The sequence below is a fragment of the Schistocerca cancellata genome, chromosome 1, assembly GCF_023864275.1.
Source record: "Schistocerca cancellata isolate TAMUIC-IGC-003103 chromosome 1, iqSchCanc2.1, whole genome shotgun sequence".
Taxonomy (NCBI): domain Eukaryota; kingdom Metazoa; phylum Arthropoda; class Insecta; order Orthoptera; family Acrididae; genus Schistocerca; species Schistocerca cancellata.
In genome coordinates this window covers 1,198,719,525-1,198,733,400 of record NC_064626.1, presented here as the reverse complement: position 1 = coordinate 1,198,733,400, position 13,876 = coordinate 1,198,719,525, and positions in this window count along the sequence as shown.

Here is a 13,876-nt window from a genome sequence, read left to right as displayed (position 1 = left end):
TGGCATGGCAATTATACGGCGGCGGTGTCTTCGCCCGACGGCAACTACGTTGTGTTCCGTTGACACTCGCGCATCGGCGGCAACCTTTGCGGTGGCGCTAAGAATATAGGGACTGGACAAACGAGGAGTTGGTCCACGTGTTCTTCTCGGATGGGAACGGATTCAGTATTACGAGGGCAGTTCAATAAGTAATGCAACACATTTTTTTCTCGGCCAATTTTGGTTGAAAAAACTGGAAATTTCTTGTGGAATATTTTCAAACATTCCCGCTTCGTCTCGTATAGTTTCATTGACTTCCGACAGGTGGCAGCGCTGTACGGAGCTGTTAAAATGGCGTCTGTAACGGTTGTGCGTTGCAAACAACGGGCAGTGATCGAGTTTCTTTTGGCGGAAAACCAGGGCATCTCAGATATTCATAGGCGCTTGCAGAATATCTACGGTGATCTGGCAGTGGACAAAAGCACGGCGAGTCGTTGGGCAAAGCGTGTGTCATCATCGCCGCAAGGTCAAGCAAGACTGTCTGATCTCCCGCGTGCGGGCCGGCCGTGCACAGCTGTGACTCCTGCAATGGCGGAGCGTGCGAACACACTCGTTCGATGTCCTTCCCCATAGTCAAACGATCAACTCTGAAGTGTATTGTGCTACTCTTCAGAAATTGAAGAAACGACTTCAGCATGTTCGTAGGCACAAAAATCTGAACGAACTTCTCCTTCTTCATGACAACGCAAGACCTCACACAAGTCTTCGCACCCGAGAGGAGCTCACAAAACTTCAGTGGACTGTTCTTCCTCATGCACCCTACAGCCCCGATCTCGCACCGTCGGATTTCCATGTGTTTGGCCCAATGAAGGACGCAATCCGTGGGAGGCACTACGCGGATGATGAAGAAGTTATTGATGCAGTACGACGTTGGCTCCGACATCGACCAGTGGAATAGTACCGTGCAGGCATACAGGCCCTCATTTCAAGGTGGCGTAAGGCCGTAGCATTGAATGGAGATTACGTTGAAAAATAGTGTTGTGTAGCTAAAACATTGGGGAATAACCTGGTGTATTTCAATGCTGAATCAAACAACCCCTGTTTCAGAAAAAAATGTGTTGCATTACTTATTGAACCGCCCTCGTAGTGCTGATTCTCGACGCTCACATACGGGAGAGGTGGGCGCATATAAAGCACCCAGGAACACTGTCGAACATGATCGTTTTCTTTTTACAGGTGTTATAGTGTGAGGAGGTGTAGATACTTGGGCATGTAGCCCTCCAAATCTTTGAGCACAGAACACTCACTGTTCAACCTCATTGTGACACTGTACTACTTCATGTGCGTTTCTTCGGGGTTGCATTCGGCTTTAACTTCATATTTATGAAAGTGCGCGATCGCATCGAATATCGCAGTTGGAGTAGCTCTTGGAACGAGAAGATATTCGATGAATGTACTAGGCACAAGGGTACACAGATGACGTTGTCATAGTAATACTTGGCAAATTTAGTGACACAGTTAGGAATATGGCACAAGGTGCATTGGACATTGTGCAAGACTGGTGCATAAAACAGGATCTAAGTGTTAATCCTAAGAAGACTGTTGCGGTACCATTCACGAAGAAGCATATCCAACACTCAAGTTGGAATCTAAATCTCTTCGATGAAACTCTACCTGCGAAGGTGATAGTGAAATATCTAGGGGTAACCTTAGATGAGAAACTAATATGGACCCCTCACATTAACAGCATCTGCTCCAAGGCGAGCAGTGAGTACCAGAAGGGCTTGTGGCAAAAATTGGGGGCTAACCCATAGTGTGGTGGAAGAAGGTAGAACAGCAGGTTGCAGCTAAGAAGCTTGTTAAAGTGCAACTACTGGCCTGCTTATCCATAACAGGTGGAACTAGTAGCACACCAACTGCTGGGGTGGAAGCTATGGTGGACATACCTCCACTACACCTCTGGGTCAATATGAGGGCAGTAGCTGGTGCATAGAGACTCAAAACTGGTAAAAACAGGATTCCATTGGGATATCCAGAATCACACACTAAAATAGTGAGTGAGGTAAATATAGGAATGGCTGGGAAAATGCTGGCCGACTATATAGTAACTCCCAACTGCTTCAACAAGCCTTACAATATAATAATTGGAAGCAGGGGGCAGTGGGAAAAAATAGTTCGACACTGTACGGGGGATGTTGTCTGGTTCACTGATGGGTCGAGATCAGACCAAAGCGCTGGGTCTGGGGTGCACGGGGTTCAGCCAAGACTGGAGGGCTTCATCTGTCAAGGAGAACTGGCCTCGGTATTCGAAGCTGAAATTACTGCAATCAGGTCGTGTGTGGAGGAGTATACACGTAGGTGCTACAAGGAGCGTAGCATCTACATCTATTCAGACAACCAGGCAGCCCTGAAAGCATTGGCAGCTCCTGCAACAAGATCTAAGATGGTTGTAGAATGTCACAGGGCTCTGATGGAGATAGCGGGAAGCAATAGGGTACACCAAGTGTGGGTCCCTGACCACTCAGGCATCGGTGGCAGTGAACAAGCCGACAGATTGGACAGGATGGGGGCAAAGACGCATTCATTGGACCGGAACCTGTCCTTACAATCACCAAGGCTATGATCAAATTAGAACCACGGAACTGGCTTAGAAGACAACACGTAAAATACTGGACCAAGGTCTATAAACAAAAACATGGTAAGGTAATGATGCCAAAGCCGTGTTTTAAAAGAAGCTATGTATTCCTGGGAATGAGCAGGAAAGAGATTAAACTCATGGTTGGACTGATGACAGGCCATGGGAATTTCAGGAATCATCTACATACGATGAGTACAACGGAAGAAGACCCTAAATGTAGGATCTGTGATGATGGTGAAGAAACTGTAGCATACCTAATCTTCGAATGCACTGCACTGGAAAGCTAGAGACACAGAATTTTCGGAACAACTAGACCTGAAGAAATTGTGTCTAACAAATAACTGGTAAAGGGACTGCTTGTACTATTTAAGGGCTTTACTAGATACACAGGGAGCGGTACCGCACAATAAACTCGGTTTCGGTGAGGGCAGTGGAGGGTTAGATCAGAGCTGTTTTAGCTTCCGTGCCAAAATCAAATAAAATCAAATCAGGCTGCCCGCTCCCCCGAGGTAAATCCCATTGAGCAAGTATGAGAGACGTTTGGAAGACGTACTGTCAGCATATCCGCATACACCAACGACAATCTAGAAATTGATAACTGCGCAGTTAGAGAAATGGAGCGCCCTACCACACCAACTGCTTACCAACCTTGTGGCCAGCATTGGAGTACGCTGCAAACATGCGCTGCCATTTGTGGTGATCACACACCTTATTAAGAATCATGTGCAGCTTTTGTAATGTCCAAGGAACGATCATAAATCCTGGTGACTTCAATCTAATTATTGTCTTTCAATAAAAGTGTCGTTTCTGTTAGTTTCATTGCGTTACCTTCTCTGTTATACTGTTGCAGTTCGTTCTATGTGTGGTTCAAGTTTCAACGACCTATATTACTTGGAAGTGACATATCATGCGAAAGTTACTTTTGTCCTTAAGTTTAGCACACCAGCGTGTTTGTAAGAAAGAGCGGTCAGCATGTCTGACTAATTACCAGTGGCCCCGAGTTCGATTCCTGGCCGAGTCACAGATTGTATCCGCTTGGGGGGTGTTCATTTCATCATCATCGACACACCAAACACCCAATGTTTCAGTCCACTTTTAGTAGCGGTGAGGCGAGGACACCTGCTATGTACAGCTAGCGGGACCGCGCATGAGAACTTTGTGTTTATTTCCTCGGCGTTACGGCTCAGCTTTGTTTTTACGTTCTTTACGCTTTGGCAGATTCCTATAGGCAGGACGTGATAAAGATCACTTTTCAATCGGACCAAGCCCGACCACATACTTACGAGATTCAAAATGTTCAAATGTCTGTGAAATTCTAAGGGACAATACTGCTCAGGTGATCCGTCCCTATACTTGCACACTACTTAAACTAACTTATGCTAAGAACAATACACTCTCACACCCATGCCCGAGGGAAGACTCGAACCTCCGGTGGGAGGGGCCGCGCAATCCGTGACATGGCGCCTCATACCACGCGGCCACTCCGTGAGGCTCTTACGAAGTTGAGCTGTATCTTCAATACCAACTCAGACTGGATCCATCGCTTATGCTGAGCACACATTTTCCTTCATGGACATTATCGTTTAAGAAGATATGACATCTGTGGCAACGTGTACTAACGTGGTCAGTAAGTACGCCGACGACCATGAGCTCAAACTGTCGCATCAGAGCCATCATGGCCTGCGGATGCTGTGAGTATATGAAGATGTTGTCAAGGCAACTTTTCGACCATATGGTAATGTAATTATGCAAACAGGTCTGAAGGAACAGGCTCTGCGGCGAGTACAGCCGTCTTGAAATACATGAAATGCATTCGCAGTTCCGAATTGGATTACCATCAGCTGTATAATGGAATGACGAAATGAAAATTTGTGCCGGACTGGGACTCGAACCCGGGTTTCCCATTAACTGCGAGCGGTCGCCATACCAATTGGCTGTCCAAGCACGACTCATGGCCAGATCCAAACTTCCATAAGTTGTCAACCATATGTTGACAACCTGTACTTGTACATGCATACTCGTATGTAAATTCTTATACACGGAATACATACGATATTGCATGCCTGTGTTATGTCTGAAGTAACTTCGTAATTCGGAATAGCACAGACACTGAATTATCGTATTTACCCCTGTATGAGGACATACGTAATGGATGTACAAAAAAGTGGCTCTGAGCACTATGGGACTTAACATCTGTGGTCATCAGTCCCCTAGAACTTAGAACTACTTAAGGGGCTCCGGAACGCCCTATACTTGCAATGTTAAAATAACGCTTATAAATTACATCTTTCCTCACAAAGTATTTGAGGTAGGAAGTTGAACTTTTTACAGATTATTTATTGGAATATGGGCTACAACTTAACACAGGGATTTTACAAAATTTTAGTTCAGATATTAAAGATAATTTTTTTTCAATTGTAATGAAAATTCACAACATTTTTTTGCAATTTTTTATTTATATATTCAAAAATATACAGTTTTTTTTGGAAAAAGGCTGTGTTAAATTATGCAGAAGGTACTGTGTAACATTTACTGAAAGTTTGAAACAAATATGTTTGGAAGATCCTTAGAAAACATGTAATTAGTATGAGAAAATAAAAATTTTGGGAATCGAGCGACAAAGATTGGATTAACTTTTTAGTGCATTCCAGGTCCATAGGATGGATTATCTTCATCCTCTGCAAACTCCTCCTCCAGCTTCCTCTTGTTCCTCCTCCTGTTTACTCTTGCTTGTATTTCTAGACTCTTTACAGCCCTGTCTGCAGCCCGAAGGCGTTCCTTGTCTAAAGCAAGCATCGCTCGTACCATGTTAGAACCTATCTTCATTCCCATATTTCTAAATACCTTGCACCTTACAATGTTGCCATCATTGAAAGTCGCAACAGCAACTTTACTTTTACTCATTATTATACTTCAACAAAACAGAGACTCAAGAAACAGAATTAATTACGAATATTTTCGAGATAACGACAGAGTAAATAAACATGAAACAATCGACAATCACACCAGCGATATATATTGAACCATCACAGGTTAGCCACAACACATACTTTATCTCACATCACTAAAATGTACCTGATGAACACGGACGTTAATAATAACACCATTTGACAGCAGTTTAACAGCGTCACAGTGGGCCACGCCCATGTAGAACACATTTCAAAAAAAATTTAAAAATAGTTGTAGTCTTCGGAATTGAATAAATTATATATCTATTAAAAGGTAATAGTCTGCAGATTCAGAAAACGCAAAAAAGTAAAAATTGAACTTTTCATGATTTTGAGCCTTTCCGGAGCCCCTTAAACCTAACTAACCTAAGGACATCACTCACATCCATGCCCGAGGCAGGATTCGAACCTGCGACCGTAGCAGTCGCGCGGTTCCGGACTGAGCGCCTTAACCGCGAGACCACCGCGGCCGGCAATGGATGTACAAATACAGGTTTTAGTCGCGTGGTAGACAACATATGTAAGTTTGGGTCTGGCTGTGAGTTCTGCTCAGATAGCCAAAAGGTCAGGTGACCTGTCACGATAAGCGAGAAACTCAGGATCGAGCTCCAGACTGGCACGAATTGTTGTAATTTCATTATACAGCTAACAGTACATATTCGCAACTATGAATACATTTCATGTATAGGTGGATATCTTGCCATCATCATGTAGGACGGTCAACCGCGAATGTGTTCCAACAATGGATGAAAACGCCATGTTAGGTTGGCGTGCCCTAAGTGTCGTCTTGCGCGGTCTCCAACGCAGGATGTTGCATACCCATGAAAACCACTATTCTCCCCCTCCACTATGTCAAGCCTCCCACATGCCCTCAGTGCACAGCGAAGGCAGTGATGTTTTGAAGGAAACAATAGCCTCAGGAGGGCAGGATCCCACAACGCTGGAGCTTTCTATGACCCTGACAACACGTACTGTGACCAAAGACCACAAGCTGCTCGAGGGTTGAATCTGATGAGCAGATGGATGTGGATACTAGGGTTGTACAAAAAACAGCCTTCCTTAGGGATACCTAGGTGCCAATGAAATGTCCTCTTCTTAGCAATAGGGATGTCCATTTCCATAAACAACGATCACGTCAGCACCACAAGAAATGGTGGTGAAATTGTGGTGGACTCCTTCTGACAAACGCCTCCCTCGTGTGTCTAGCAAAGAAAAAGATAACGACGATGATGGAGATTTGCAAGCTATACCAAACGAAGATGCTATACGACCAGCTCCCCACCTTGGTCATGATACTGTTATCAGACCACTCCCCAGCCAGACGCTGGTATTAGATGGACCGTACGGTGTCCATACAGTACTGACCAATGACACAGCAGTCCATAATGAAGGGAATGGCGGGTAGTCCCTCAGATCAACATTAGCTCTTGCTCTATGGGCTGATGGAATTAGATGGCCAGAACGGTGTCCCTATAGCACCGACCAAGGACACAGCAGCCCACAATGAAGGGAATGCGGGTAGTCCCTCAGACCAACATTACCTCTTGCTCTATGGGCTGATGACGTTGAAATTGCTGATGATGAGGCCACAGGATAGTTGGAGGGCTGTGGCAGTTTTTTCTGCCACCTCCATCACCAGCCCCATTAACACCAGCCCTGTGATGAGCAGGGACTTTTTTTTCTCCCTCTTGTCTGCTATGACGACACCTCCAGTTGGTTGGTCTAGACAACAGACATTCCATCTAGCCACTATTAACATCAATAGAATCCAGATGTGACATAAGTTGACCTTGCCCAGACAAATGCTCACTGCAGCAGATGTCGACATTGCCTTCTTACAAGAAGTCTATGTAGCAAGCTTCCCTGACTGCTTTCAATATAGAGCTTATATCTCTCAAGCATCCCCCACAGAGAGCACGGTTGCCATCCTTCACTATGTTTCATGTCCACCGACATGTGATATATCGTAAATATCAGGTGCATGGCCACTAGGGACAACGCTGTGCAGCTTGTTAACATTTACACTTTTTTGGGCCGTGCGGTTCTAGGCGCTACAGTCTGGAACCGCGAGACCGCTACGGTCGCAGGTTCGAATCCTGCCTCGGGCATGGATGTGTGTGATATCCTTAGGTTAGTTAGGTTTAAGTAGTTCTAAGTTCTAGGGGACTGATGACCTTAGAAGTTGAGTCCCATAGTGCTCAGAGCCATTTTTGAACCCTTTTTTGGGTCAGTACTATAGAGAGAACGCTCGTGTTTCTTCGTGGAGGATATAACATAAATCTGCTGGGATCGACTGGTCGACATGGTGATAGGCGGCGACTTCAATTATATGCAGGCGCTACCGACGAGCTACCACTATGCACACCCTGCCCAATAGGGACCCTTGTATGGGACATTCATCTGGTCGACAAGTCGTGAAAACACTTGTTCAAGCCCCTGGATTCACACACCGTATCAGTAGCTCGTCGGGAAAGATAGATCAGTTTTACATCACATGTGCCCTAATGGCAGTCATGAGTACTGCAAAAATATGGGCTACAGCCTTCACCAACCACATAGCACGTACCTGTGCTATTGCTTTCCATCCCCTCTGTCCATGCTGGAGTCGACTCTACTGGAAGATTAACACCAACCACCTTGCCTCACAGGTATGCAGGGGCACAATGGCACCAAGCCACTGTCCATTGCACTTCAGCATTAACGTGAGAGATTCAATGTGCCAAATCTACCCTCTGGTGGACACTGATGGTGTATGGCAGGGATGTTACAGGGAGATGAAACAAAGTCGACTTTTATTGTGCCACCCTATGAGAATGTTCCTCTTTGCCACTCCCAGCAGATCAGCAGATGTTGATCAGCCACGCTAAAGCTAAGATCGTCTCCCTGGTGTGCTTTCAGCTACATGTTTCCACTATAAAGGCAAGAGCTCATGACGGGGTACCTCAGGAATGTCCTTCCATGCGCCCCATTAATTTGGACCATAAAAAGCACACACTTGAGCCAGTGCATTGCATGGTTTCTAATGACAGCCAGCCTGTAGAGATGCTACAGGGCATTGCAGGAGCACTTTAGTCGTTCTCTGCATAGTTGAGTACTCAGATCCTGTGATGGTAGCCACTTTTTCTAGATAACCCCATGGTACAATTCCACCAGACATGGTCAAAATGGTCAGCTGAGAAATCGTCACGACCTAAAGGGGTACTATTGGAATTTTACAGGACTTTCCAACACCTGTTGACAATGTGTTGCATGGAAATTTGTAGAGAATTACTGTCCCCCAAACACATGCCTGCTTGAGGATTTCCTCAAAGATCCGATAGTGTCAACACACAAACCTGAGGGTGGGAACTATGAGACTATCGATATTTGACAATGCTTAACAGTGACTTGAAAATTTTCACACGGCTGCTCTCAAACTGTATGCGATGTCCCATCTGTCACCTCATCTCCAAAGACCAAATTCCCTAGAAGGCCTTACAGCAAAAGGCCTGCTCTGTGTCGCTATAGAGAATGCACCTCTCTAGCACAGATCCAGTGCCTCTCCTGCAGGCTGGTCTCACGGTATTTTAGTGACGCATTTGGTCATGTGGACCACACCTACCTCACTGCAGTACTGTGCAATATGCGATACCTGGATACCTTTATTGATGCGATTATGCACCTCATACAAGGGCATTGATGGGTAATCGTCAATGGCTGCCTGGCGGATACACTCTGCATCAACCTTTCAGTGTGTCAGGGCTGTCCTTTATCTATGGTGCTTTATGGTTTGGCCCTGGAAACTTTCCTGTGTGTCCTGCACCAGTGATTAACAGGACTCCAATTTAGAGGTCGAGCTTACCAATGTATGATGTACGCCGTTGATGTGACAGTCGTCGTCTGTGGAGCCGATGACATGACAGAGGGCATGTTGTGGACTGCTACATATGGAGTAACATCGTAAGAGATACTGTGTCCCATCGCTCGTACGCCGGCTATAACACCACGTTCAGACTCACTTCAATCTTGATCACCTGCCATTGTAGCAGCAGTAGCCAATCTAACAACTGCGCCAGACGCTTGTTGTCTTATGTAGGCGTTGCCGACCGCAGCGCTGTTTTCTACATCTGCATCTACATACATACTCCGCAATCCACCATACGGTGCGTGGCGGAGGGTACCTCGTACCACAACTAGCATCTTCTCTCCCTGTTTCACTCCCAAACAGAACGAGGGAAAAATGACTGCCTATATGTCTCTGTACGAGCTCTAATCTCTCTTATCTTATCTTTGTGGTCTTTCCGTGAAATATAAGTTGGCGGCAGTAAAATTGTACTGCAGTCAGCCTCAAATGCTGGTTCTCTAAATCTCCTCAGTAGCGATTCACGAAAAGAACGCCTCCTTTCCTCCAAAGACTCCCACCCGAGTTCCTGAAGCATTTCCGTACCACTCGCGTGATGATCAAACCTACCAGTAACAAATCTAGCAGCTCGCCTCTGAATTGCTTCTATGTCCTCCCTCAATCCGACCTGATAGGGATCCTAAACGCTCGAGCAGTACTCAAGAACAGGTCGTATTAGTGTTTTATAAGCGGTCTCCTTTACAGATGAACCACATCTTCCCAAAATTCTACCAATGAACCGAAGACGACTATCCACCTTCCCCACAACTGCCATTACATGCTTGTCCCACTTCATATCGCTCTGCAATGTTACGCCCAAAAATTTTATCGACTAATGGAGTACTCAAACATTACGGGCTTCTTTTTCCTATTCATCTGCATTAATTTACATTTATCTATATTTAGAGTTAGCTGCCATTATTTACACCAATCACAAATCCTGTCCAAGTCATCTTGTATCCTCCTACAATCACTCAACGACGACACTTTCCCGTACACCACAGCATCATCAGCAAACAGTCGCACATTGCTATCCACCCTATCCAAAAGATCATTTATGTAGATAGAAAACAACAGCGGACCTACCACACTTCCCTGGGGCACTCCAGATGATACCCTCATCTTCGATGAACACTCACCATCGAGGACAATGCACTGGGTTCTATTACTTAAGAAGTATTTCTGCCTGTTTACATGTCTCTGTATTTGAATACGCATACCTATACTTATTTCTTTGGCGCTTCAGTGTACATCGGTATGATTAAACTTTTTGTGATGAATGGATTACAGGTAATTTAATTTATTTAAGGTAGCGGTTTGATACTGCAGCATTTTCGTGGTTCATCAGACATACAGATAAGGAATGTTTTTACTTTTCATTCTTTCGTTTTGATTTACCGATCATTGTTAGAAAAATAGATTTAAGAACTGGGTTTGGTATTTTGTTTAAGGAAATCTTATATACAAGAAGTTTAACGTTTTTTAATTATTGGATTATAATAGCGTGATTTCAGAGAAAGCTCAGCTATTATTGAAGTTTCATTAAATGTTGTTAAGTCAAATGAAAAGAGACTGCTATTGAGATGACTTAATCCAGAGTCATTGTCCACAACCCGAGAGTAAGTTAATTTTCAGTTTCTGTAAATCCATTACCAAAAATTCTGCACCAATAATCATGGATATGTTTTTAGATAATGCATTGCACCTTCGCATACCTCGGTAGTTAGATTTTGCAGCCCTGTTATCGCGATGCGCTGTAGCTACGAGAACACTTATCGAGTGCGACTCAGATAAGCCAAATAGTGTAGAAAAAAGATTCTTTCTTTAATTAAATCTCACAGAGATCAACTTTAGTTTCAAAATAATCAGTATTTCATCAAAATCCATAGTTAGATTTTGTGATGTTTCAGACAGGGCATGATTTTATTAGAATTCCCGCAGTTAGACTTCTCTATGCATTCTCACATTTGAATTTTGTCGTCAACAGTTGTCTTGCAGTTGAATTTTGTTACCAACTGCTATTGTCAAACAGGATAGCAACTTAATCGCTTGCTTTGTGCACCACAATAGTATGCCGATCAGTTATAACAGGAATCCTAACGGTTATCGTCCACAAGAAATTAACAGAAAGCCCAAAGTTTAGCGTATAACAGAAAATTTAACATTAAAAACGCAATCAACATTGAACATACACTTTCACGAAAATGAGCTCAACAGATATCAGTAATTTTGTTTTTCTGCTGAACTGTTTACTAATCATGTGTGTTTTCTTATAGCTCGTTGGGATTATTTCTGAAAACATCTTTATATATTTTGAATATATTTCTCTGCTATCGTAACTACCATGCCGTGCAACGCGGCGAACAACAAGTTGCTTAGCAATCATTCTCAGCCAGCCAAAACGTAAAATTCACGCCGCTACAATATCTTAATTTCTGACGATTCACTTATTAATGCTAAAGAGACTAATTCAGAAACAACAGCGCCTGAGGTAGATGATTCTCTCCTAAACAGATGGGTTACGACAAATATTAAGAACACACAGAATTCCGATGGCAACATTTTTGCGATCTTAAATATTGCCTCTGATACTGCGGGACTCAAGACCAAGAGCTTTAGATTGCGCGCAGTCTGACGATATCGTCACACAGACGGCACACAGCACTGAATGAAAACACAGGCGAACAGTCAGTTCCTCATGCAACAGCTGGGATCGAATTCTTCGCGGAAGAAACGAATTTGCACTTATCGTTCAACACTTGTTACAAGAAAGTAAAAAAAAAAAAAAAAGACATCAGTTACCAAGTCACCTTTAAACAAAATTAAAAGAAAACATAAAAATAACTGAAAAATTTACAAGAGAAAGCAAAATACTTGAAACAAAACAAAAAGAAAGTAATTATTCTATCGTAAAGAATGTAAAAAACGGCATGAAAATCGAACTAAGTATAATCTCTGTAAGGTTATAAGAAACTACAGGAATACATATACAATTACAAAGTCAGTTTTCTCAGCGAGTGGCTGAGGTAGACAAAAAGTTTAAACGAATTACATATGCATACCGAAATGAGAATGCTTCAGTTACTGAAAAAATTAATCATGAAGTTCCTAGTGCTGTGGTCGCAAAATCGCAGCGCAAGTCACAAAAGCGTTCGGACAGATACAGTATTTGGCATCAGAAACAAATAAAACTGACATCAGAGCAAAAGAAGAATTTTGGACATTGAATGCACAGATCGATGAACCTTCAAACAAAGTTGAGCAAATCGAAGTAAACACAGATGATCAATCAGCAGGCACACAACGAATACTGTTTAAAGAGACCGGAGAATTTCAGTTCAAATGGTTCAAATGGCTCTGAGCACTATGGGAATTAACATCTGAGGTCATCAGTCCCTAGAACTTAGAACTACTTAAATCTAACTAACCTAAGGACATCACACACGTCCATGCCCGAGGCAGGATTCGAACCTGCGACCGTAGCGGTCGCACGGTTCCAGACTGAAGCGCCTAGAGCCGCACGGCCACACTGACCGGCTGAATTTTAGTCTGAGGAGCGTATTAAAGAAGGACAGATAACGGTAAACAAACAGCACAAACGAGAAATCAATAGGTTATGCATACATCTAGCTGACAATGAAAAACATAACACAAGAACTAGATACATGTGACTGTAGTGAGAGCTATTACGGACGAGAAAAGAATTTCGTGCAAGAACAATATTTTGGCTGAAAGAGACTTTGAAAATGAACACAAACGTTCACACACGTATTTCAACCGACAGTTATGGCCCCCGAACACCGACAGATTTTTTAAAGGAACTATTTAATTACCTTGAAGAAATGGCTCTGACTATGGGACTTAACATCTATGGTCATCAGTCCCCTAGAACTTAGAACTACTTAAACCTAACTAACCTAAGGACAGCGCACAACACCCAGTCATCACGAGGCAGAGAAAATCCCTGACCCCGCCGGGAATCGAACCCGGGAACCAGGGCGTGGGAAGCGAGAACGCTACCGCACGACCACGAGCTGCGGACAATTACCTTGAAGAAGCTGACATGAAACGCACGGTATTTAATGCGGCCCTGCGCACGGGCAACGTTTTAGTCACTACAAATAAGTAATTGCGTCGTGACCTACGAGTAAACTCTTGCCGGTAGGAATGGATCACGCTGGTTTTACCTGGTCCCACGCACTGTCAGCTATCCAGATGCTTTGCCGGCCCTTGTTCAGAACGCATTTTCAGACGGTATGTATATTTGCTTTTTCCGAAAAGTTTATTTTGGCTATTGAGAAGCAGCCAGCATTATACAATGCGAGTCTCGAGAAATATGCAGAAAAAATTTAGAAAAAAAAGAACATTGTGATTGGAGTTGTGCGAAGAGTTTATAGAAAACTGGACAGAAGTAGAGGTTAAGATGAAAGA